The sequence below is a fragment of the Macrotis lagotis genome, chromosome 1, assembly GCF_037893015.1.
Source record: "Macrotis lagotis isolate mMagLag1 chromosome 1, bilby.v1.9.chrom.fasta, whole genome shotgun sequence".
In the NCBI taxonomy this organism is placed as follows: Eukaryota; Metazoa; Chordata; class Mammalia; order Peramelemorphia; family Peramelidae; genus Macrotis; species Macrotis lagotis.
In genome coordinates, this window is record NC_133658.1 from 717,771,958 (window position 1) to 717,796,779 (window position 24,822).

General features: G+C 35.4%; 1 protein-coding gene and 1 pseudogene across 1 annotated transcript in view; one reads left to right on the forward strand and one right to left on the reverse strand.

The window, feature by feature from the left end:
* LOC141510207 (proline-rich protein 3-like) overlaps positions 1-4,056 on the reverse strand; it is a 40,697-nt pseudogene extending 36,641 nt beyond the window's left edge.
* The window catches only part of CACNB4 (calcium voltage-gated channel auxiliary subunit beta 4), a 390,197-nt gene that overhangs the window by 116,096 nt on the left and 249,279 nt on the right, over positions 1-24,822 (forward strand). The window lies entirely within an intron of this gene.

Below are 24,822 nucleotides of genomic sequence, written 5' to 3' on the forward strand. Positions count from 1 at the left end.
GATCAGTGAAGACTTTACTTTTTAAGTTGTTTTTTTAAATCTCATTAAACCAAGTACCATTCTACAATTTTAATCTCCAGATGATTATGATGAAAGCAATGAGGCATTTTAAATTAATGTTTTTCACTGACTATAGAAGCAGCACAAGGACTTCTTAAATTTTTTCCTATAATTTCATTAGGAAGAAATTTTGATAGCAACAAAAGTTGTGTTTAATTTATTTGTTAAGGTTTGAACATTGCTTTCTTCCCCTCAACCTTGTTCTGTGAGTAGGGCAAGTGCTATCATCCTTTCTTCAGATGAGAGAGAACTGAGGTATGGAGAGATTAAATAATCTAACTAGGCTCTCACAATTAGTAAATATTAGGCCTTGGATTTGAATTTAGGACTTTAGACTTCAAGCCTAGTACTTTCCCCTTTGAATGTCAAGAAATAATTTTCCTACTTTCCTGTCCCCCAGTAGAATGGCATATAATGACTCACATGCCTTTTAAAATGACTTCAAGGGGCAGTTAGGAGCTGCAGTAGATAGGGCACTGGCCCTGGAGTCAGGAGTACCTGAGTTCAAATGCAGCCTCAGACACTTTCAATAATTACCTAGCTGTGTGATCTTAGTCAAGTCACTTAAACCCATTGCCTTGCAAAAATAAAAAAATAAATAAAATGACTTCATATTTGGTTACATGTGAGAACTCTCTCCACTACCATGCTTTTTCACTTTTTTTTTTTATTAATTTAGTAATTAAATTAACTGCATTAGCCAAAAAATATATCTCTCTCTGTACATAACCTTGTGATGAACTTTTCTTGTTTAATGAGACTGGTCCTCAGATAACAGGGATGTGTGCTATCACTGGCTTATATTTTGAAGCCTTTCTAGCTTGATGGAACCTACCAAAACTTTCATTCTGTTCTAAAGAAGATATAGTAGCAGAGAGTGATATTACATCTTATTAAATAAGGGACATGGTTTGAACCCAACTTTTCTTGATCTAATGATCAGGAATCAAGTAATATGCATGTTATTTTTGCAAGTTAATTCCATTACATCGTTGTGATTGGAGTGGTGTTATGCAGGTACTGGATGGTGTGAGTCATGAGAATGAATGAACAATTTCTTTAAAATATGATCTAGATCAACTGTGAGGGACTTAGCTCCTCTTAAGCAGTTCATTGATCCAAGTTAATTCCAAAAGACTTATGATGGAAAATGCAATCTACATCCAGACTAAAAAGGGTGTGGAGTCTAAATACAGACCAAAGCATGCTATTTTCATTTTTAAAACATTTTATGGTTTTTTCCTTTCTCATATTTTCCCCATTTAGTTCTGATTTTTCTTCCACTAATATAGAAAAGTTTAAACATGATTGTACATATATAACCTATATCATATTACTCGCTGTCATGGGGAGGGAAGAGGAAAAGGAGATAGGTAGAAAAATGTTGAACTCAAATCTTAGAAAAAGATGAATGTTGAAAACCATATTAGCATGTAATTGGAAAAAATAACATTCAAAAATATGATCTAAGACTGCTCCCATGAACGTCATCATTATCTCCTTCTAGAAACTCATCATTCTAGAAGATGAAACCAACTTTGAGTTCATATGCCTTCTCAGTATTTCTTGATCCTGGGCCCCATTCTTTCTTCTAACTGGATAGGGTATAGAGTGGATGGCAGAGAGCCCCTCCCAGACCCTCTGTTTAAGGAAAGTTCCCAGGTAGACCATGTCATCATTTCCTACTCAGCTGCAGGACTTCATCATCACCCCCCCCCAAGATGTCATACCCTCCCTTCTTTCTCTGCTTTTCATTTTCTTTTTTGTGTTGTCTTCACCTCAGTACATTGTGAGCTCCTTGAGGTCAGGAATTGCCTTTTGCTATTCTTTGTGTCCTTAGAACTTAGCACAGTACCTGTTTATTGACTGACTTTCTAAGCTTCATTTAATTCACATTTTTTAAGAAATTTTAGATGATGCATGGTCTTTAAAAAATGAACATAGCTCTTTTTGGATCCTTGATATCATATAAAATAGATGAAATAGATTTTGCTAATTCATTAATGTGTTCCTGTACCTGCCTTTAGGTCCTGCTTACAAGTCCATTTTCTCTTTGAATATTGAAACAGTTTTCTTAGAATTCTTCCTCTTCCCTTTCACTTAGCATAAGTTTAGAATCTGCACTGTAGGATAGCTATGGTACAAATGCAATTATAGATTCTTTTAAGTGTTTGTATTTATACATTATATAGATTCTCATTTTGTACTATAATATGTTGTTCAGTCATTTTAGTCATGTCTGACTCTTCATGACCCTATTTGGGGTTTTCCTGGCAAAGATACTGGAGTAGTTTGCCATTTCCTTCTGTTCATTTTAAGATGAGGAAACTGAAGCAAACAGGGTTAAGTGACTTGTCCAAGATCACAGCTAGTGTCTGAGACCAGATTGGAAATCAGGAAGATGAATTGTCTGATTCCAGGTTGGCACTCTATCCACTGTGCTATTGAACTGTCCCAATAATATAATATTTAGCTTATTGCATTTTAAGTGAATACCATCTTCTACCTTTCCCCATCACCATTTGATCCTGGACCATATTTATTGACTCACTGATGTTCATTTGGCTCTTTGATTGCCTTCACCACAGCCCTGATCCCCAAATAGAAATTTCTTAAATCTTACAGAGCTTTTGAATTGCAAAAGGCTAGTCTGCTCCTCCTCCTCCTTTTTCTTTTTTCTCTCTCTTCCTCTTTGTCCCTTTGTCTCCTTGTCTTCTCTTTTGATCTCTTCTCTATCTCCCTTTTTCTTCTTTCTTCTCTCCTCCTTTCTCTCTCTTCCTCTCCCTCCCTCGGCCTCCCTCCTTTCTCTTCTTCCCCCTCTCCTTTTCCTCTCTCTCACCTCTTTCTCCCTCTCCCTCTAATTTTCTCCCTCCCTCTTTTTCTCCCCCCTCTTTTCTTTCTTTTTCTTCCTTTTACTCTTGTTCCTTCTTTATTTCTCAAACACACACACACACACACACACACACACACACACACACACTACCACACCTACACTCATGCACACAAACTAAGAGTTTGCCCTTTGATTATGTTGTGCTTTCAAAAGTTGTCGTATTCATCTAATTTTGTAAGCTTCACAAAGTACTTTGGCCATAACATTCCTGTGAGGTATAGGCAGTGCATTAGTCTCTCCTTCCATTCCCATTCTACAGATGAGCTACTGAAACTGAGAAAGATTAAGCCATAGTCATGTTGCTCATAAATGTTAGAACTGGAATCCCAGGTCTCTTGATTTTAAGACCAGTACTCTTTTCAGTATATCACATAGGAAGGTGTAGTTGGCTGCTTGACCCTTCAGTCTGAGATGCTGTGTTTTCAAAACAATTACCATATTTTTCCATGTATAAGATGCTCCCATGTATGAGATTACCTTAATTTGGGGGCCCAGAATTTGAAAAAAAAATGTGTTACATAAAGTTATTGAACTCAAGTTTTATTCATCATAAAATTCATATAACCCCTCATCACTGTCAAAACTCCCATCCATTAGCTTGTCCTCATCTATGTTTGATGATGAATCACTGTCTTCATATATTGCCTCACCCTCAGTTCCATCTATGACATTTGAAATGCCACACTTTTTAAATGACTTGACAATGCTCTCAATCTTGATATTATCCCAGGATCTTTTCACCCAGGTAAAAACTTCTCCTATAGTTGGTTTCTTCAATCTTTCTGCTAATGTCAAATTGTTCTCAGAAGACTTCATCTCATGATTCCTTTTATCTCTCATTACAGCTTTGAAGGGTTACATCAGATAGTTGGAGCTGGGATGTCAAGTCTCCAGTTTTGATGACAAATTTTGTTTTTACCTGGTCTCCTGCTCCAAACTTTCTGGTACCAGATCTTCATCCCATCCTGATACATCCAACCCTTGTCATGAACGTGGACAATCACTCCTTGAGGAATGTCTTCTTTTGGCATTGTTTTGTGTTTGAAAATCAGCAGAGAAGGCAGCTTGGTTCCATCGGCCCAACAAGCTAGGGCTCTTTTCATGGCCACTTATCTTCAATTACAGTTTTCACCCTCCCCCCTTCTTAGTTCTGTTACTTGAGACATCAAATTGAAGGGGGACTTCTTCTATATTTGCAATCTGTCCCAACTCAAACTGATGTGTCTTACTTCTGACATCAAATGACAAATGATGAAATTCAAGGACCTTCTGCTTATAGCTTTCAGGAATCTTTTAGGCAAGTGTGGTGCATGGATGTATGCTTAGTCCATTCTGTTTCATGAACCTGAAGCACCAATCATGGCCTTTGAAATCAGTCACTTTTTCATCAGCAATTCTTCTGACCTTATGCTGAACCATCTTTGTGGATACAGGCCTTTTGCTCTTCAATCCATCTCTTCCATTCTCTCTCTAACTTAGGCCACTTGGCTGACTTGCCTCTCATGGACTTCTACCCAGGCGTTTTCAGGAGAGTTTCTTCTTCCTGTAGTCAATCTAGGATTGTTTTCTCAGTTGTTGGAGGACCAAACTGACGTTCAGCAGCACATTTCCATTCACTTTTTGCAAACTGGATCACTTTGAACTTGAATTCAGCACTGGACAACAATCTTTTCTGAGCCATTTCTGGGCAGAATGTGGCAAAACATAACCTGATATACCAGTAACAAATGTGAAACAATGAGCACAAAGACAAAAAATTTGAAAAAGTAGGAAATGCAAGTAAAAAGAATCTATAACCATTGTCTAAGATGCTCCCAATTTTTAAACTCCAATTTTTTCAATAAAGGGTGTCTTATACATGGGGAAATAGGGGTATTTTCTTTGCTGTTAAAGTTTATAAGCATTTCTTTAAGCAACATTATAGCTGCTACTACCATCGCAACTGCTTTCTACCTTCTGCTTTTTTTTTAACTTAGCTTTATTTTTTGTTTCTCCTGTCATTTCTTCTAGCATTCTTGCCTCTGATGAGGGAACTATTGGCCACATTAACCAGCTCTGGGAGGTTTTAGGGTTTTCCCCTTCTCTAAGGTTTTAGGGTTTTCTGCTTCTCGAGGTAGGGTGAGCAATAAAGGAAATTGTAGGTAAGTTCCTGAGGGTGCTTGCATTTTTACATATGGACTAATGTTTGTCCCATGTAATATTTTTTTTAGTTATTTGACAATAATGACTTATATAGAACTTTAAGATCTTCAAAGAATTTTAGGTCTATTGATCCAATTATGTAACTAACTCTCAGAAACCTTAGGAGCATAGTTTTAGAGCTTAAACTTCTGTTAAAGAGCATCTGGTTCATCTCTCTAGTTTTAAAGACAAAAGCACTGAGACCTCAACAGGTCAAGTCATTTGTCACACAGGTACAAAGGGATAGGCAGATCGTGAACCTTAGTCCTCTGATGACAAAACCAATTCTTTCCATGCCCCTGCTTGAGCAGTGCCATGCTGCTTCTCTTTCACTGGTTCCATATTGCCTGTTGAGTAAAAGGCAAACTACTCCCTTTGGCCTTTGTATTCTGACTCTAAACTACCTTTCAATCCTTATTTTATAGACCATCTATTCCAGCCAAACAGAACTTCCAGTAGTTCTCTGAACTTAACATTCTATCTCCTGCATCCACACAAGTTACTTGAACTGACTTCCAGGTGAGGAAGTCTCCCCACTTTCCTCTCTATTCCTCTACCCTTTAGAATTCACCTCTTTCTTCAGAGCTTAGGTTCAGTGTTGTCTCCTCTATGGAATTTTCTGTGATTACCCAGCTACTAGTATGCCCTCTCCCATTTAAAATTACTTGTCTTTCTTATAATGGGAGAAGAGTCAATGATGAATCCTAGGGAGCTGGATGAGGGAGCTCTGCTGGAGAACAATCCAAATGAGACGGCTCGGGGAGCTTACTTTTGGAAGTGTGTGTGATGCTGTAAAATAGGGCTTTTCTCTGTACTTCACAGCATGCAACCCAGACCTGGTGTGACTCTCTCTACTCCCCAGTTGTACAAAACCACTTCTCTTAGATTAATGAAACATGCTATTTTATTTATTTGTTTAATGATTTTGACTATAGAGGGCGGAGTCTTCCACTAAAGTCATAGTTCCTTTAGGTCTAGAATTTGTCAAACTAATTCAATGTTTTCTGTATATTATTTAAGGCTTTATCTTCTCAAGCTATAGATAATAGTAATGGGCAGTACAAGCAAGTCCATGAGATACTCTCAGGCAAGTTATAGGTTACAGTGGGACAGTGCAACCTTATCCTAGTCCACTATTTAAATAGCAGAGGATTCTATTTGTTTCTGATCAGCTCTTAAGCAATGCCTATTTCCCAATTGGTACAGTTCATGCCTTTCCCTCTCTGTTTTTTCCTTTCAAGTGATAAAGGGATATAAAGGACATCATAAGCATGACCCTGGGAGATTTCTTTTCTCTTAGATTTTAGATGGTGCTCAAGGGCAGTGAGCACAGAAAACTCTTCACAGAAGTGCTTCACTTTTGTTCAGTTGGCTTCCAGTAGCTAGAGTCCTCTTCCAGTGAGTCTTGACTTGTCAGCTGTTTCTGCTGACTCTGCCCAAAGCTGTTACTCTCATCTTTTGATTCTTCCTTGTTTTTTTCTTTCTTCCACCAGCTTCTTTCTTCAGGCTGTGGCTGAGCCTTATCTCCTCACGTCTTCTTTTCTTACGGCTCTTCTCATTCCTCAAGGCCAGGCCTCCTCATGAATCTGACTCATCTCTAACTCCCTACCTGCTGGCAGTATTTGTGCCTTTGAGCTGCTATCAAACCTGCACACTCAGTACATTTATCTTTTTTTTTAGTTGTTTTTTTTTTGCAAGACAAATGGGGCTAAGTGGCTTGCCCAAGGCCACACAGCTAGGTAATTGTTAAGTGTCTGAGGCCATATTTGAACCCAGGTACTCCTGACTCCAGGGCTAGAACTCTATCCACTGTGCCACCTAGCCACCCCTCAGTACATTTATCTAAGACATTGAACATCTGTTCCAAGTGTGCAGAATTGTCTCAAGCTGCTTCCCCCCCTACCATGTCTTTTTTTCCTGTCCCTTTCACCAAATACATGAAAGTGGCAGTATCTTACATGATAACAGATGTTTGCTAACTCTCCCCTACCAGTAGTACAATGTAAACTCCTTAAGAGCAGGAACTCTTGCTTTTGTCCTTGTAGCCATAATACTGATATTTTTTATCCCAAATAAGTGGTTAATAAATATTTATTGTATTAAATTTAATGTTATTCTCATTTGATCCTTTTGTCTGGTGCTGAAGGACTTCTCGGTCACCAAACTTTTTCCTCTCTCATTGTCTGAAGATCTTCTAAAAACTTAATGGTTTTTCAGGACAGTATCAGGATAGTAAAGACGTGAGCACAGTATTATCATTAAAGATATTAATATGCAATGCAGGCTACATATATTCTAAAATGATATACAAATAAGATTTTCATCCTATTAACATCAATCATCTTTCTATTGTAGATGTGCAAAAGTGGCTATTAATAGAAACTTCTAATATAGACTACTAAAAATTATAATTTAAAAATGTTATTCCCAAAATTTAACAAAATTGAAATATCAACATAGACTAAATTGGGTTCTATATAGTTTGTATACAGCAAAACCTTGCCTATTTAGAATCAAATCTTCTGATACTCAGTCTTCTGGAATAACTCCAGAAATAGCCCTCTCCTCCTCCCAAATCCCAAATTCTTCTTCAGCAATGATGTATCTTAAATTACTAGCAACAGTCTTAAATAGCCAAAACAATTAAAAACTCCAAGCCAGATTACACTAGATGCACTATAATTATTTGGGCCACTGTGGAAGGAAAAGGATACCCTAATCATGCCTGTACAAAGTCAGCCTTTTCAAATAAAATTAAGAGTGGAATGCACTACAGCATGAACCTTTTGTTCTCATAGCTCCAATTATCCATGGAGACATTTCTGGAGGTCTATAGACCTCTAATGTCCATGATCTTGAATGCTGAAAATCACATTTTTATTTTTGCAAATCTTTGGTTTCCTTAACAATTTTATTTTTTATTCTCAGGGAATCCAGATACTTTAACAGACTGCCAAAGGGTCCATGATGTGAAAAAAAAGACTAAGAATCATTACATTACAGCTTATAGAATATAAGAGAAAGAAGAAAAGAGAAAGAAGAGGGAAGAGAATGTAGGATATTTCTATCTTTCAAATGAAATGAGATCAAGTGTTCATCTCCAAAACCTCCTCCCCATGTTCTTGTAAATCAAAAGATTCAAATCTAAGATACATAAAATTTTAGAATACTGTATTCTTGTGTGTGTGTGTGTGTGTGTGTGTGTGTGTGTGTGCGCGCGCACACAACTTCAATTCTTAGTAGATAGGCTATGAATTTGAGAATTCTTGGGAATCCTAAGTCTATATGCTTCCCACCTTTTATAAACATTCTGTCACTGGCATCTTTTCTCTGCCTGCTGGCTAGATCCTTGGAGGGGAGATGAAGCTAAGTTTCTGGTTTCTACTCAGAATCAGTCCATATGTTTGGAAAAAGTAAAGAATCCAAAGGATGAGGCTACTGGGGAGGACAAGAAAGAACACTGTTAGCATCAGATAACCCCAGAGCTGACTAACCTTAGGTTATCTTAGGGTTGTATTAAAATAAAATAATTATTTGAGGCTGCACCCAGAATAAAAAATACAGTACACTAAAATAATAGTAATTACTTCTTAGAAAGTAGGAGAACACCTGTCAACAATACGACAGACGAAGGTATGAAGTGCGAAAGCAAATACAAAACAACAAGGTAACAACACGATATAAAAAGTAGGTGCATACTGACTAGTCTGCATCATACAAACAGAAGGCATCCCACAGATATTTGAAAATTCTTTGTAATATCTTCTGTCCATAATAGCACCAAAGAAATTAATGTCAATGAGATTAGTTATTAGTGATAGAATTAAAAAAACTAATAATATGCATTCCATGCAAATTATTTTTTAATTTTTTCACTCATGAAAATTAAAACCCACAAGTGGGTTTTATATTGCATTGTGGACTACATATGACACATGAACTATATTTTGGACAACCCTGAGGTAGCCCAGTTCTCTAGACAGCCATTATTAAAGTGTGATTAGGGATTCCCATGACTCTTTCAGGGGATCCATAAAGTCATGATAATACTAAGATAATTTAATTGTTCATATGGTTGATATCAATAGATATCTACATGAACAAAAACTCTTGCTGGGTGGCGAAGGGAATGGGGGTGTTCTTATTAATTTTTAAGAGCTTAAAAGACTCCTGAGACCGAAAATTTTGAGAAGAGCTGCCTCCAGTCGAAATCAGAAAATCTGACCCTACTATCCATCATGAATAGTGAATAGTCTTAGAGTGATACTCTTTCTCAAAAGGGGTAGCTTTGATGATAACAAACCTGAAGTCCTTTAAGTTTCACTCAGGAGATATCACAGGAGCCTGGAGGTGGGGATGGGATGGGGGAATATCCTGGACGTTGTCCAGTGTTCTGACTTCTGCTTAGACCCTTCTGGTCTCTCTCTCTCTCTCTCTCTCTCTCTCTCTCTCTCTCTCTCTCTCTCTCTCTCTCTGTATATGTGTCTGTCTGTCTCTCATTTTAGTTTTTATCCTAAATCTTGACTCAGTTTTTATAATTTAACCTCCTGTAACCTTCCTTGAGCCTTGCTCATTCCACTTATTTATTCTGTCCTAGCTCTCAGTATTTTGTAGCCACCTTATTTACATTTCACATCTTCAGGTAGCCCATTTTATGGCCAACTTGGTTTCTTTCTATTCTATTGTATAAGAAATATGAGATATTTTATTGAGTTGTTGGTACTATCACCTTGAAAATCACTTAATTATGGTTCATTTTCTCTTTCATCTCCTTTGTGGTACTTTTTAGTACTTCTCCCTCTCTCCCCACCCCCACCCCCACCACTATGTAGCAGACAATTAATTTCAGTGCTTTGGGTTCTAAAATAAATGTTGAAATGGTTCTTTTTTTGCAATATTGTCTCCTATATCTTATCATTACTACTTATTTCTTCTTCATGTGCAATACACAACTTTGCTATCAGACAAGAATTCAGGTTGTCAAGGATCTTGTGATCTCTAACACAGATATATCAGAGAGCACAGGGTAATATTGAAAAAGATGCTGAGGACATTTCTTTCACTGGATTTGTAGCACAGCATTTACCATTATTTTTTTGTGCCTAAGGTCTCTAGCAACTTTCAGCATATTTCAAAGTATGAGACTTCGAAAGAATATGCAACTCAAGGGAGAATAAAACTGTTTTGGTAAACAGACTCTTGGACCTACACTACTCTTTCAATAAAGAAATCTTATGTGATTTTATTGTCTATCAAAAAAAATCACTTGTGTAATCTTTTTATAGGCATTAGCTTAGGAACAGCAAAGATAATGGATCTACCACGAACTAGCAGTCTAAGAATAGGAGGCAAGTTAATGCTCAATGTTGACAGTGGCTACTACTTTCTTTGTTCTCCTCTTCTGGTGCTGTTACAGTAATAAGATAGTTTGGGATCAATCCTTAGTTAATTCCTCTCGTATTCTGACCAAATGAAGCCTGCTCACCTGTCACACTGTCTACTATAGAGAAAACACAAGTTTCACAAATCCTACTCTTCTCAGAATTGGTAAGATGATAAATCTGAATGTAAGAGCTCTCTGTGAACAACCAACTCAATGAACATTTATTAAGTTCTTGCTATGTGTAAGTCACAGGCATGAATAAAGAGGAGGAAAAAAATTATTGCCCATGGGAAAAAAGACCCATGACCAAGCCTACAACCTTACTCGAATCCCAATTTGAACTTCATCCTTTTTTTTTTAAACTCAGGAAAAGATTACTCCTTTCCAGCTCCACTATTTTATTGAACACTGGCAGCTATAGGATTCCACCTGAGGAATATTTTACAAGAGTTTTCCACAGACCTATAAACATCCCTCAATAATAACTGACTCTGTGAAAATGAATTTAAGTGCCTAGGTCAGACAGATGGTTTGAGGTGGTGGAAGAATAGGGTAGGGAGCTGGTCAGAATTCTTTTCAGGTATATAGTTTCTACTATTTAGAGAGGCAGTCCAATAAAATGATCTATTTCTAACACAATAGAATAGAATGGAACTAAGTTGACCATAAACTAACTAACTCTCTCTCTCTCTCTCTCTCTCTCTCTCTCTCTCTCTCTCTCTCTCTCTCTCAGACTGCTACATAATACTGGACATTGTGTGAGATAGCTGGGGCAGGATAAAAAGACTGAATAAGTAGGACTCAAGAAAGGTGACAGGAAGCTAGATTATAAAGTGGAAAAAATGTTAAACTTAGAATTAAAGGAACTTGGTTCTAATTCTACCTCTATCGCTTGCTGGGCATGGAACTATTGTCTAGTCAAGTCACTTAACTGTTCTGAGCTACATTTTCCTTATCTCTAAGACCTACTTCATCGGAAGGAAGGAAATAGACCTTTATTAAGTACCTACTCTGACTAAGCACTTGAGAAACTGTCTCTGACTCATATGTTTAATCTCATTTATGATGCTTTTTGGTAGTTCTCACCCCTCTTCAACCGCACCTTTTTTTCCCCAGTGTGTGAGAGACAGTTATTTTTAGTGTTTTTTAAGTTCTAGAGTTAAACACTCTTAAAAATATTGTTTCATTTGACCTTCATAACAACCCTATGGAGTAGGTTCTATCATCATCTTCATTTTATTGTTGAGGAAACAGGCCAACAGAGATCAAGTCATTTGACTTGACCAAGGTTTCACAGCTAGTATATATATATCTGAAGTTGAGTTTGAACTCAGGACTTCCTGACTTCAAGTCCAGCAATCAATGGACTCTGATGCCTAACTACCTATGTGGAACTGTGATATTCAAATGAATTGATGTTTGCCAATACTTTCTTAAAGTTCTACATAAAATTACTTGCTATTATTATTTACTTTTCTTTAGACTATGCCTGCACATTTATTCTTTCTTCTGGCTTAGTTTTTGACAGTCTGCCATGCTGTGCTTCTTGTTTTTGAGATGAGGCCTTTCTATGCTAATGGAGTCTTGTTTTGACAGTTCTGTTCTGTGTTACTGTATAAAGGGCATGTTTTTCCCAAGTGGACTCCTCTTTTCTAGCACCAAAATTCCTTTGGCAGGCTCAATGATAATCATAGATATCTAAGTTTTTCAAGTTTACTTCTTCCACTTCATAGTGATTCAAGTGAAGTTGTGTAGGCAAACAGTCAATCACTAAGAATTTATTAAGCACCTTTGATATGCCAGACATTGTGCCAGCTGTTGGTTACAAAGGCAAAAACTAAATGGTTGGTATCCTCAAAGGGTTTTCATTCTATCAATATTTACATTTGCAATTAATTTTTCATGGCTAAAGAAGGTGAGAATATACCAAACTGCAAACTCCACGAGAACAGGAACACTGTCTTACCTAAATTTGGTATCTCCTTTAGTGCCTAATGAAGTATCCTGACTATAACAAATGTTTAATAAATGTTTGTTGAAGGAATAATTTCTTGGTGTTCTGTATTCAGTAGGTGATTATAAATGCTTGTGAAATAAAAGAATGAGTAAGTGGATGTGGCTAAATTGGGGAAAAGGTAGAAAAATATACTATTTAAAAGGTTGGCAAAGAGATCATCTTTCTTTTTTTTCGAATAAGTCTTCTATTTGCCCAGAAAATAACCCAGATTATTCCAAAATATAATTTAGGAGTACCACACAAGGTGGCCTCATAGAGTTTAATAAATGGATCAGTGTTATTTATAGTATTTATGTTTATATTTACTCAACTAGATATTGTTTATTAGTTTATTTAAATTTTTTCCAATTACATGTAGAGATAGTTTTCAACATTAGTTTTTGTAAAATTTTCTCCCTCCCCTCTTCTTTCCCCTAGATAGCAAGCAATCTTATATAGGTTTTGCATGTACAGTCATGTTAAACATATTTCCATTTTCCAGTTAGATATCTTGCAATGAAAATTGAAAGGGGATTGATCCAAGTAGGGTCATAATTTTAAAAAAATCCAACAGAATTCTGAATTTTGAAGAAGTCAGAAACTATCTAATTCAACTTCATTTAATAGATGACAAAATTTAAGTCTAGCAAGATTTAGGGATTTTCCAAAGTTAGATAGCTAATTAGTGGAGAGCCAGAACTGAAAGCTGGATCTCTGGGCTTAACTAGTCTACCTAGTCTGTTTTTTTTTGTTTGTTTGTTTTTGGCAAGGCAGTGGGGTTAAGTGACTTGGTCAGAACACAGCTAGGTGAGTGTGTGATGTCACATTTGAACTCAGGTCCTCCTGACTCCAGGGCTGGTGCTCTATTCACTGTGCCACAGCTGTGAATTAATGTTCAGCTGTTCTAGCTGTCTCCATCCAATTTTTTTTCTTATCGTGTATTATAATTCAGTAATACTCTAATTTTACTAGTGTCAATGACTGATTTCCCTTACATTGAATGGTCTTAGAGACTACTCTGCACTTTTTTCTTGTGTCTGCTTTTTTTTTTTTTTTTTTTTTTTTTTTTAGGATTTTGTAAGGCAAATGGGGTTAAGTAGCTTGCTCAAGTCCACACAGCTAGGTAATTATTAAGTGTCTGAGGCCGGATTTGAACTCAGGTACTCCTTTTTGCAGGGCCGGTGCTTTATCCACTGCACCACCTAGCTGCCCCTTGTGTCTGCTTTTTATAATTTTTCTATCTTTTAGCCTATTTTTGGCTGTGTGATTGTTCTTTTCATTATGTTTTGGATAAATGAGTCCTTAGTTAACTGAATTCCAGAGAGATGAGATATTATTATATTTTTATTCTGAAATTGAATTGTCATCTGTTTGCAATTGTACGCTTCTCAAACATTGATACCATACATTACACAAAGCATCCCAGTGTTATTAAAAGTTATTCGAACTTGGAACCAATAGAAACCTGTGTTCATATCCTGCCTTCTACACCTAACTAAAACCTCAGTTTCCTCATCTGAAAAATGGGAAGCAATGATGCCTCTAGTACCTAATCTACCTATATACCTAATGGGATTATCATAACTATCAAAAGAGGTAGTGGATATAAAATAAACCTCTAAGTACTGCACAGTTGTGATCATTATTATTATCCTGGTCCTGGTACTTACTACTTAAGTGACTTTGGACCAATCATTTTGATTCTGTGGATTAGATGATCACGAAGGTCCCTTTTAGCTCTCAATCCTATGATCCTACTCTATCCTGTTTAAATGGCTCTCTTTTGAATCCACGTAGTGCAATGCATAATGTGTCTTGAATTTCCTTTAATTGGAACAACTGTGAGTCATGGAAATGTTAACAATCACTCCCACTTGAGAGCAAAAAGCACTTAGTTTTAAGGAATCATAGTGTCATGAACCTAAATTTTTTATGATGCTTTAGCCACCAATTGTGAACGTTATCAAAGAATTGAAATCCAAACTGTGCCTTCCATATCTCTAGTTAATACAATGAGATAATGTTCAGCTGTTTGCAAAGAAAAAGGGAGGAGGGGGAAAACAATTACAATGAATCCTAACTCCATCCAGAACTCTGCTGATTACCATGGCAACCTGAATTCAAAATAGGAACATAGAAAGCTCTTCAGAGCAGGAAAAGCAAGTTCCAGTCTTTATGAAGTTAGGGAATACTATAGCTTATACAAAACAATTTTAAAAATAGAAGTTTTGTCCTAACTTGCCATTAATAATTTTAATCCTACAGTAGTATCACATTCCTAAATTATCTCTGAATCTTTGAACGAAAACACCATACCTCCCTGATTGCTGATCTTGCTATGGAATAGCTAATGTTTCACTTGGCTTCTCATAACAGATGTACTATGTATTTTTGACTTTTCTGACTAATAATAATTAGTAAGAGGAGAGAGCAACTGTTACAGACAGTATTCCCAGGTTAGCAAATCAACCTATTTTTAGAGACAATTTAAAGGCAAAATTCTTGAACAATTATAGGATGAGCAAAGTGTATGTTACTACCTATGTCAAGAACCCTAATGGAAAAGTGAATTGCCCAAGGTCACACATATAATAAACAATTTAGCTTGAATTCCAAACCAGACCCTCTGTCTTCAAATTCTGTTCTCCTTTTGCTACCACTTTTCTCCTTATTGAGTATAATTATGTGAAACAAGTCTGGAAAGACAGTGGAAGTTTTTGAAGACTGTTTTAGGGAGTTTATATTTTCTTTTGTGAATATTGGAGAATCATTGGAGTTTCTGAACAGAGTAATGTGATTCTCCCCAAAATAGAAAAACAAAAGAATAGCCTCAAAGTATGGGCAAACAGGTAGAAAGGGGAAATTCATGTTTACTGTTTTAGGAATTATATAAAATATCCTGGGGAGTAGGGCAATCAGACCAGGGGGCAAATAATCTCTTCTATGGGTTCTTCTCTTCCCTGCATCACTCTTAGTTAACTTATGTCATGCTTCTTGATTTTGTATTCTTTTAATGAAAGTTAGACGTTTCCTTTCCAAAGTTGTCCAATAGCAGACCTTTTGACAGAGTTTATTGTCTAGGACACAGGATGCCCAAGAAATGGAAAATGTCAACAAAATAGTGTTCCATACTATGATACAAGTTGATTTGTTGAAAAGAGATCCTATAGGTTGTATCAACATAATTAAGAATTTAGGGAGGCTGTGTTGCAGTAGAATGCTTAATTTTCAGTTCAAAGACATTGCTTTCGTACAGGTAGATTGCTTGATTTCCTCATCAGTAAAATAAAACCAGTGCATTTCCTATCTCTTGGACTAATTGTAAAAAGGACACTTTGTAAATTTTAAAGTAGCATACAAATGTGAACTAGTATCATTTAGAAGAAAGGCAGAGTCAGCTAGTAAAGAGAATACTGTACCTACATTTAGGAAGCTCTGGGTTCAAAGCCTTCTTCTGACACTTACTAGCTTTACAACAATAGGCAATCCACATTATCTGAGCATCAGCTTCCTCATATGCAAAGTACATAAGATAATACTATTGGATCTAACTCTTGGGATTGAAGTGAGGCTCAGTGAGATAACGTTTATAAACTGTTTTGTGAATTTTGAAATGTTAAACTAAGTTCCTTTTATTATTATCATTTAATTCCTTTTTTTCAATAGGGTTTGGATAGAAATGATTCTAGAACACTTAGCTATCCTGTTATTTTCTTATATTTGGTTTTTCTATGAACTTTTGTACAGGTGGATAAAATAATTTTTTTTGGTAGTTTGATCAAAGTATTAGGATGTGAGCTCATCCACTTTAACTTCACTAAAAGCATCCTTGGTACCACTTCAGTAGCAGACAGGATGATGGGGTACTTTTCCCTGTTCCTAACATGATTTTGATCTCTTTGTCTAATCACTACTTTGCAAATTTTTCTGTTGTTGTTGTTCTAAATATGTATAAAGTTTGGCAACACATTATGCCTTGACATTTGTGGTCAATAGTTTGATTTGTTCAAATAATCCAGTTTCACTATGCCCAGCAGTATTGCTATTAGGTCAATATCCCAAAGAGATCAAAATAAAAAGGAAAAAGACCCATTTGAATTTAAAAAAATTTAGTTCTTTTTTATGTTATAGGTAAAAAATTGGAAATTAAGAGGTTACTCATTAGTTGGAGAATGACTGAACAAGTTGCATTTGATTGTGATGGAATACTGTTATACTATAAGAAATAAAAAAGGTGGTTGTTTCAGAAAATCCTGGGAAGACATAAATGAATTGATTCAAAGTGAACAGAACTGGGAGAACATTGTATATAGTAATAGCAATATTGTAATGATGACCAACTTTGAAAGACTTAGCTACTCTTATTAGTACAGTAATCCATAACATTTTATGATCTTATGATGAATTATGATAAAAAAAATACTAACCACTTCTAGAGAGAATCGATGAACTCGGTGCAGATTGAAACACATTTTTTCTTTTTTCTTTTTCTTGCTTTTTTGTTGTAACATGGCTGGTATGGAAAGATGTTTTGTATGACTTCTCATGAATAATGAGTATCACAATGATGATGGAGAGGCTGGAAGGAATTTGGAACTAAAAATTGTATAAAATGAATGTTTTGTTTTTAAAAAGTCCAGTTTCAGTACTGTTTATTGGTAAATTCTTTAGGCTATTTTGAGGTATGCATTGGCAGGATTGGAATTTATCATGAAAGTCCATGAAGGATAATGAGCTTTTTAAAGCATAATTGTGGTCATTAGTTCATATCTTTCTAAGTATTTGGTAGCTACAAAATCTTTACAGTCTGAAATGAAATGTTATACATCTCCACTGTTTCTTTTCATGATGTTCATTAATCCCTTGACACCTTAAAAATAATACTTCTGTAGTATAATAATAATGATGATGATGATGATGATGATGGTGATGATGATGCTTCAAGTGGCAATTACCTGATCCTGAATTACCATCATAAACTCTTCCATTTCCAGACATGAATCTGTATTACTCAGATATTTTTGTTCAACACTTCCATATTGGTATGTTGTTGACTGAGTTCTTGTTGATGTGTCTTCTGATTCTGTGCTTAGATCTTTAAAGTTTATGGGTTTAAGCAGAAGTAGGCTTCTTTATGTAGATTTTGTCAAATCCAATGGTACATACCACATGGCACTGATTTTTTTTTTAGGATTTTGCAAGGCAAACGGGGTTAAGTGGCTTGCCCAAGGCCACACAGCTAGGTAATTATTAAATGTCTGAGACCAGACTTGAACTCAGGTACTACTGACTTCAGGGCCGGTGCTTTATCCACTACGCCAACTAGCCGCCCCCGGCACTGAATTTTTATTGTTGTTCTGTGGAGAACTATTCCAAAAGTATTTCTTTAATTTTACTACCTGTTTGCCATGTGCTCTAAGACTATCTTCAAACTTTTTTGCCACAAAGGTGTTAATCTTTCTGTAAGAGACTCAAGAGCTAGTCTCCATGTTTTGCACATATTACATAAATTTTTGTTAGAGTATTTTCCCAAGTTTCCAAAATTATCCATTATAATTGATTTTTACACAGGAATTAGTTGATTTACTTATATTCTCATTCATCTTTGACTTCAGAATGTCAGTAAGAACAATACCTTTCCACAACTTTCAACATGATATCTTTATGTACGATGTGTCTTATCTGAAGGAGACTGTGGTTTATGTGGTTTTACTGTTATTCCTTGGCCTGATTCCTTGAATCCTTTGGATTCAAGCTTGAAGTCCCCCAATATATATCTTTGTTGTATGTTAAGTATTTTATACTTATTAAATCCAATGACATTTTGATATAATTGGAAAATGAATACACATGAACAAGGAGATCTTTAATTTGTCTTTTGACAGAGTCATGTACACATCAAGAAGTTAAAAGATACTTTGGTCTGTCTCATTTATTTGGAACTCATATTAGTTCTATTTATTGAAGAATAATATTGAATTTAAGGTTAAGCTGTATCAAATTGAACTTTGGCTTCTCTGAAAATTGCTACATTTTATATAAATTATTTTTGAGCACATAGTATGTTTTAAAAGAACCATTTGAATGTGGTTTTTATTGTAGCATTCTCATTATACCTTTTTCCTTTTTTCATATATTTACAAAACAAGGACAAACTGTGATGCAAAAACTTTGAAATAGTTTTTGCTTTTGAAATAATAAATAGTAAATTGAAATAGTAAAAGAAGTCTACAAAAGTTATGGTATCTTTGAATGACTAATTGAATAATGATCAAGTTACTTTTTAGGCCCACCCTTTTTGCTTGGTAGATAATACGTTAGTTTCATGTGTTTATAAATTGCTTTCATGCTATTAAATGCTTTATATAAAGTACAGATATATGAGCAGGTAACTGGTGTTCTCATCTTTTCATAATAGATATATGATATTAGAGAAAGCTGATAAAGTTATTTGCTAGTCATTCTTGTGCCACCAAGTCTTTGCATTTATAATTATGATTTTTAGCTAGCCTATCACTTTCTAACTTTCTAGGGAGGCCAGTCACCTTCCTTAATGTAACTGTTTTGTATTTCATTATATTAATGGTATCCTGTTTCTCATTCGATCCAATTTGTGGGGGTTTTTTTCGGGGTGTGTGTGTGTGTGTGTGTGTGTGTGTGTGTGTGTGTGTTAGAGGTTGTGTTGCCAAATAGATTAAAAAATGTCAAAAATAGGTTCACTGCTAGCATACAGCCTACAATACTTCAAGTGCTGCCTGAACCAGATTAAAAAGCAATTGAGAAATATTTAACAAAAATAAATAAAAATATAATAAAACATAGATAACATTACATTTTATAATCACATCAATATGTGCCCTGTAGGGATTCTTATTTTCTGATACAGATAACTAGAAATTTTCTACCTCCTGTTTTTTTTTGGGGGGGGGGTCTGTCTTTTTTTTTTTATTTTTCAAGCTCCTGTAGTTTGGGTTGAGTTTTTTTTTTAATTTGTTCATGGTAGTGTTTTGACTCCTATTGCTTTCACCTTTAAAATTTTGCTTTAAATCCCTCACCAAGGGAATCTAGGATTTCTGATACACTTATTTTCTGGATTCCTTTTTGCAAGTTTCTTCTTTGTTAACTCTACCTGGACAATATGTTATTCAAGTTTTCTAGTAAGTGTATCAATGGCTATTAATGCAATCTTACAAACCCTTTAATCTTCAATAACTCTTTCCAGTCATGTCTGCCATATGGTCTTCAAAGTTTGTCCTCAAGGATTGGAATTCTTTCCTAGTTCTTCTTTTCATTCTTGGGCTCTGTGCCATGGCATTATGTACCACATTTACTGTTGTATGCTGGTCCTAAAATGTTTTTACATTTTCTGTCAAATTGTGTGGAAGAATATTCTCATTCATATATTCATTCATTATAGCAGAGAAGAGATTTTTGGAAATGATCTTATGTTATAGCATAATTGATCTGCCTGTTGGATTCATGCAATCATACTCAGAAAGGACTTTGTGGAATTTTGACTTGTCTATCTTTTTTTCAAAATAATTTGAAACTTGCATGCTATTCATTTCTTTGATAATTATAATTTCTGGTGCTATGTATTAGCTGAAAACTCTCAATGATCTCAGGGTCCTCAAATTTTCCCTCTTCAAACTGAGTATACCTCAATTTCATTTCTTTTTAAAATCGTTTTAAAAATTAAACATCTTTTCAATGAAAACCAACTTTTCTTTCTACCTTGGAAAGAAAAAACTAAACACCTAATACAAACAAAACAAATTTTCCTAATTGCCCTTGTACTCAATCTGCCCTGAATTTTATTACCTCTCCATCAGGAGGTGGATTCTCCTCTTGCTGATTCCTCTGATTTAATGAACCTATGTAATCTTTACGTAGACTCAGAGGTAAAATGACTTTGCCAAAGTCACACAGCTAGCAAGAACCACATCCAAGATTGACCCAGGGCTCCTGATTTTAAATTGGGGGGTGGGGGGGTCTCTCTGTATACAGTGGGGAAAAGAGCAGTTTTTGGAAGGATTTCAGCTACCTCTGCCTCTTGTTTCCTTTCCTTTAGCTAAGTATATGAACAAGGACTCCTATCATATGCTTCTATCTAGAGTCTCAGTCCTTCTGTCATTCAATGCCCACAAGTACCAAAAACAGCTTTGGAGTTACTAGCCCCATGTGTTTATTCCTTATAGGCCCTATTTTTTCACTCATAATGTTTCATTCTTCCAACCATTACCTTACAATACTCAGACTTCAAAGAACATATCAAAACACTCTGTTGATTTTAACATTTTAAAAACTGTCAATTCTAAATGACAGCTTATTCTCTCTGTGAAATTCTAACCCCTCCTTCTCCACCCCCATGCAAACTCTTCATACCTTTCTTTCCTGCTTAATTTTCTTTTGTGCTTCTAAGACATGTTATTTTTTTTTGAAGAAAATAAGAGATTCACAAAAGCTATTTATTTTGTTTCATTTGTTAGACAGAGCAACAAAACATTGCCTACCTTACACAAGTCCAAGTCTGGTCACTTGGTTGTAAGAAAGCACTGTGTAAAGAATGGGTGAAAGTGATTAATTTTTCATGGAGATTGTCTTCTGAATGTTTTATCCTTTCACCCAGAAGCAGTTCAGAAGCTAAGGCTCTGTTCCCTTTGGCTTTCTGGTGGCCAAATACTCATTTCAATTCAAAATGCTTTTATTGAACACTTTCAATGTATAAGACACTGTACTAGGTCCTCAGGATACAAATTTTTAATAAAACATTATTTCTCTGCCTCCAAGGAGCTTACAATGTAATAGAAAGGTAAGGTTCCAGTTTCAACTAGGTTTGGCATTTTGACCTTTCCTTTCCTTTCAATTCTGTAATTCCCTCTTCCAAAAAAAAAAGAAAGATTGATATTGACCTAGACTTTGTTTTACCTGTGGACAGAGTCACCTTCATATTATTAGATACACATGAGACTCTAGAGCTCCCTGGGGTTTTCAGTTTCACCATTGAAGTCAAGATAATTCACATCAGAGATGGCACCTCTGTTTCCATCCCACCTAGATTAAGAAACTTTGAGGGGGGGGGGAATAGATTCTGTTGAGCTGAAGAGGAGAGAGTTATGCTAGGAAGAATGAATGCAGGAACTTTGTAATATAGTAGGAGTCTCAGAAAAAAAGTTGAGTGGGAGTGATATATGTGCAGGAACCAGCTCAAACCAGCTTTCTAGCTGATTATTAAAATTTTTATGTGAGATTTATACATAAGAAGTCACGATATATCAGGGCTTGATTTATTGTTTTGTTGATTGGCTAAATAAAGTTTGCTTAATTGCTTTATTTGCTTAATAAAGTGATTGAGATTGTTAGTAATGCAGCTTAAATTTAAAAGTTGCAAATATCTATGTCTATTTATCTGTCTATCTATATCTATACTTTTGGGGGGAGAGGGAGAGGAAGAATCTGTTGTTAATCATTTACCAGCTCATCCTTGCTTATGAGGCAAACTAATATGTAAATAATGTCAAGAGTGTATTTTAACATGAGCTTTGGCTTCCCCAATTAGAGCATTATATTCTGGCAGCAGATGAAGAGGAGATGGGTGATTTGGGAATCAGCAATCATGATTTGGTAGATTATATAGGGATTGTCATGCTTGATCCTGCCTAGGTAAGGCAGGATCTGAAGCAACTCTTATCTCTACAGTCCTAACCACAAGTTTTCCATCATATATTAGTCTCAATATAGGAGTTTTAAGGAAGATGTTATAGCTAAAAACCAGAGTGAATAATATAAGCCATGAAATCGAGGGAGAATCCTAACCTTAACTTGAAGTGCTTTATGTAGGGAGTAAGAACTCTTAACAGCATGATGAGATTTTACTGCCTTAGCCACTCCTTAGGTACAAAGGTGTAAATGAATACAAGGGGGCAAGGTGCTAGAGAAGTGCATCATAGGAAAAGCTTACATAACATCTTTGAACCTGGGTTTTCTCCATTTTGTTCAACAAACATATGCCCTATGCCATATAATTTAGGAAAGGATCTCCCTGAAAAGGAAATATACCCTTGAACTGAGCCTCAATGGGAGCTAGGGATGCCAAGAGGGCAGAGGTAGGGAGGGAAAGTATTTCTGGGAGATATATGAAGGAATCAAGACAGGAGGTGGAATATTATAGGGAAAAACATATCAATATATGAAAATAAGAATAGTAATAGTCATTTCCCAGTAGCTGCATTGCTTTCTTTCAACTCCCTCCATCATCATTCCCCCCCACTACAACTTCCACCTCCATCCTATTTCCCCCTTCCCAATAACCTCTTCACCAGGAAACTCTTCATTATAGAGATTACTTTAACTTTAGTACTCAATGCCTCTTCAGCACCCTTACTTGGTCCTTCCCCCCATTGGAAGGTTAGAGAGTGAAGCAAAAAAAAACTCCTCCCAAAGCCTCACTACCAAGGGGACCTGGAAACTAAGGCAACTTTTAATTTCTTACCAATTGCACTGCTAAGTTTTGACTCCACCATCATTATTCCTTGGAATGAAGTACTTATTTCCTTTTTTTCAATTTCCTTTTATGTATCATATTCCCTCATTAGATTGTAAGTTCCTTATAGGCTAGCACTGTCTTTGTTTTTCTCATTTTTCTCATTAGTATTTAGCATAATGACTGGCATATAGAAGTTAACACAATAAATATTTACTGTATTATAGTTAAATGAAACTATAAAAATTACATAAATTTCAATTATTCTCTTCTTTATCTCAATATTAGAAGTCAAGAGAACTGAATGCTCATATTCATTTTTTCATGTTTGCTATTGTTGAACTATGTTGCTCTAATTATGCCATGTGAAGTTGGGAAGTCTTAGCTTTGAGCCAAACATTCTTATGTCCTAAGATTACTCCTGAAACTATACATTACCTCTATCTATTCCCTCCATTTTGGAATTATTTATTATTTTGGAACTGTTTTTGAACTGTTATTAAGTACTATCATACAGACTATTAGTATTATTTTCTCTTTAAATTTTATTATTTATTTATTTATTTTAACTCTTTTTAAACAAAACATATTGAATTCTTAATTCTCTCCCTCCTGCCAGTCTGTCCCCCATTAGGAAAAAGTATAATATGAATTATATATATGTGAAATCACACAAATATATTTCCATGTTAGCCATGTCATAAAGAAGCAAGGAAAAAGTGAAAAAAGTTATACTTCAATTTGCCCTCAAAGTTCTGCTATTCACAGAAAATTCATGGACCCTAGGTTAATAACCCCTCACCTAGATTAATGTGAGTGAATAATATAAGCCATGAAAGAATAGTGAACAGCACTTTTCCTCATGAGTCCTTTGAAATTGTTTTGGATCATTGTATCGATCAGAGTATCTAAATCTTTCACAGTTGATCATCATTACAATATTGATATTATTATGTACAATAATTTCCTGGTTCTATTCTCTTCACACAGCATCAATTAATATAGATCTTACCTGTTTTTTTCCCCTTGAAGCCATCACCTTTGTCATTTCTTATAGCACAAAATTATTTCATCACAATCACATTCTGCAACTTGCTCGGTCATTCCCTAATTGTTTGGCATCCTTTCAATTTCCAATTTTTTGCTGCCACAAAAATAGCTGCCATAAATATTTTTTACACATATAGTTTCTTTTCTTTGATATTTTGGGAATACAGATCCAGTAGCAATATTGCTGGGATAATGGTATGCACAGTTTTATACCTTCTTGGACATGGTTCTAAATTGCTCTTCAGAATAGGAGGACCAGTTCACAACTCTACCAACCTAAGCTCCCCATTTTTCTTCATCCTCTCTAGCATTTGTCGCTTTCCTTTTCTGATCTGTTAACCAACCTGAAGGGTGTGAGGTCATGTCTCAGAATTATTTTAATTTACATTTTTCTAATCAATAATAATTTGGAGCATTTTTTCAAATAACTATAGATAGTTTTCATTTCTTCTTTTGAAAACTACTTGTTCATATTTTTGGATTATTTATCCATTGAGAAATGGTTCAATACTTAGAAATTTTAAGGACCAGACTGGTTTTATGAATTTATGGAAAAATTAAGCACACAAGCAGTAATGAAACCTCTAAGCATTGTTATCATTTATAAGCCAATAATTTAACTTTTCAGTTATCTAGAATCTGTTTTTCTTTTCCCTACCTCTGTCTAAAAAGCATGTGTATTTTCTTGTTTACAGGTGCCTTCTATGAACCCTTCTCAATAATATTTTTAAATGCTTAAAACAAAATATATAGAGTTACAAAAGAAACCAATTATA